This window comes from Mustela lutreola, chromosome 12 (genome assembly GCF_030435805.1).
Source record: "Mustela lutreola isolate mMusLut2 chromosome 12, mMusLut2.pri, whole genome shotgun sequence".
In the NCBI taxonomy this organism is placed as follows: Eukaryota; Metazoa; Chordata; class Mammalia; order Carnivora; family Mustelidae; genus Mustela; species Mustela lutreola.
The window spans coordinates 35,687,520-35,690,608 of NC_081301.1; the positions used below are offsets into that span (position 1 = coordinate 35,687,520).

At 42.6% G+C, this 3,089-nt stretch overlaps 1 pseudogene; it reads left to right on the forward strand.

Moving 5' to 3' along the window:
• The first annotated feature begins 1,036 nt into the window (after positions 1 to 1,036).
• LOC131812120 (olfactory receptor 13C7-like) lies at positions 1,037 to 1,914 on the forward strand (annotated as a pseudogene).
• The last annotated feature ends 1,175 nt before the right edge of the window (positions 1,915 to 3,089 follow it).

The window sequence follows — 3,089 nt, forward strand, 5'->3', positions numbered from 1 at the left end:
CAGCAGTTAAATAGAAGCATTTTTTTTTTTTATTTTTTATTTTTTATAAACATATATTTTTTATATACATATATTTTTATCCCCAGGTCTGTGAATCACCAGGTTTACACACTTCACAGCACTCACCAAATCACATACCCTCCCCAATGTCCATAATCCCACCCCCTTCTCCCCAACCCCCTCCCCCCGGCAACCCTCAGTTTGTTTTGTGAGATTAAGAGTCACTTATGGTTTGTCTCCCTCCCAATCCCATCTTGTTTCATTTATTCTTCTACCCACTTAAGCCTCCATGTTGCATCACCACTTCCTCATATCAGGGAGATCATATGATAGTTGTCTTTCTCTGCTTGACTTATTTCGCTAAGCATGATACGCTCTAGCATTTTTATGTCAAGTTCTATGAAATTCTTTGAATATGGCTGACTTCATAAAAAGATAATTTGGAAAGTGAATTCTTTTTTGAGAACAGATTTTGGAAGTTTTTGATCAAGTGATGTTTACATTTTCTTATATTTCTTAGAATGAATTGCCTAAGGATGAGTGTTTGTTTAATAAAATTTCTGATTCTAATGTTAGTCCTGTTACTACTTTCTACTTTGCACCAGTAGGGAATAATCTTGCTCTTTCAAATACACAAATGCCATCTAGTATCCATTTAAGCAAACTTCAGACACTTAGTAGAGCCATGCAATATCATCGTTAGAAGAGGTTTCAGGGATTTTCTTGTTCAACCCTATGCACAGGATGCGTGCTGTTCCTCTCCAATGTCCCTGACCCTAGTCAAGTGTCATTTCTTGGACATCTCCAGTAACAAAGAATTCAGTACTTCCAGAGTCTAGGTTTTTCATTCAGCCCTTGCAAACTCTTCCTCGAATGTGCTTAACTCTACCCTCCAATAGCTTCTACCTTCACTCCTAATTAGGTTTAGTACCGCTACATGGATGTACCCAATCTCTTTCCTTCTTGTATGTGAAGGTATTCTGGTCTCCTAAATCCCCTACAGACCACACAGCGCCAGTCCTTCCTACCATGCCAAATGTTCTTTGTGCATATCTTCGTGATCTATTTAGTGCTCCTACTGGGCAATGGGGTCCTCATCCTGGCGACTGTGTCTACCTACTACCAGCACATGATCATGCACTTCTTCCCTGGGAACCACTCCTTCTTGTAGATCCACTGCACAACCACCTCAGGCCCCTTCATTCTCAACAGCTTCCTAATCTGCAGGAAAACCATCCCCTTCTCTGCCTAGGTGTGCAGATGCTTATCTTCTTTGCCATGGGAGCCACAGAGTGTGCGCTTCTGGGCATGATGGCATTTGATCTCTATCTGGCCAACTGTAACCTCCTCAGGTACCTACTGGTGATGAACAAGCTGCCTATGTGCCCATGACTGTCAGCTCCTGGACAGCCAGAAGCATGACTGCCATGGTGAAAACATCTTTAGGGACAGGATTACCCTCCTGTGAGGACAACTTCATCAACCACTTTACCTGTGACATCCTGGCTATCCTGAAGTTAGTCTGTACTGACATCTCATCAATGTGATTGATCACTATGGTGTGGCCAATGTGATCTTTCTGGGCATTTCAGCTCACTACACTTTCATCTCCTATGTGATTATGATTGCTACCAACCTGAGGATAACCCTAGCACAGAGAAGGAAAAAGGCCTTTTCTACCTGCTCTGCCTACCTCACATTCATGGTTCTACAGAACTATGCTCTTTGTGTACAGAAAGCCCAAATCCAAGGACCCCACTGGGGGCAGACAAGCAGGATGTTTCAGACAAATTCACCTCCCTCTTCTATGGGGTGGTGATCCCTATGCTGAACCCCATCATCTACAGCCTCAGGAACAAGGATGTGAAGGCCACTGTGAAGAACCTTGTCCTACGCAAACACGTCATCCAGTGATGGTGGAGGGGTCCTGATAGATCTCTATTCCCTAGTTTCTCTCACCTGAGGGGCTCAGAGGATAAGATAAAGGGCCAATTTCGTCAAAGGTACAGAGGCATATCCGATTACACAGAATGCTTTGTGTGAATAGGAAGCATTTAATAGGACGTTTCTGTCCCATTCTAGAAGCACTTCTACACAAGTATATACCGTTGGTCAAGCCCTATACTCATCTATCCTTGGGATGAATATTGAGCTATTTGATGTCCAGGAAAAATAACTCTTCAAGTTTTACTTTTAACTTATAAAATCACTGGGCTATAGATCTATAATTCAATTGCTCCCTGGCCTCTTTCTTTGAACAAGTTTGGATGGGTCCTTGATTCATGGACCTTTCAACATATCCTACTCCATATTAAACAAGAGTAATATTTATCTCTGTGCTTATTGTTTCTTTCTCCTTATTTTCATATTAATTCCTAAAACTGTTTCTTGAATTGTTCTCTTCCCATGTCTCCAAAATTGACCTCTTTTCCTGTCCTCAGTTATGGTCCCCACCAGAAAACCATTCACACCTCAGGAGCACAAAGGAGAGTGCATAGGTGGTGGCAAAACTGATGTAAGGGTCAAACACCCAGGCCTTTTTCCTTTCCCCTTGTTGAGAGTGTTATTCACCCCCTTACTTCTGTCTCTGGATAGCTGAGACCTCCCAGAGCCCATCAGAGTGATGTGGAAACTGAGATGTATTTAGGAGAATCAAATGAATTCTAACTTCCTGACCAGGCTCGACCATGCATGCAGCCAACTGGTGACCATCAATCGCTTTTCTGCCCAAGAATACCCAACCCTACATGGCAGTCAGAGGGAGAGGAAGGTGATGTTCACTAGCAGACACCTAAGAATAAACCCCTGACTTGTGAGAAATTCCAAGCCACTTCCCAATAGTGAGCAATCTAGAAGTCCAGTTAAAAGAATGAGTGGGATAGAAAGCTTCCGAGAGCTGACATGAACTTTTACCTCAATAGGGAGGAAATAAACTAGTCATCAAAACAAACAGCCTTTCCTGGAAAAGAGTTATTGCAGGAAGATGGTGAGACAGTGAAGAAAAATCTCAGTGGGTTCTGTGTGGGATTTGGGAGGCCATTGGATCACTAAAAACAAAAACCATCGATCAAAGAGAAGCTAGGAGCAGA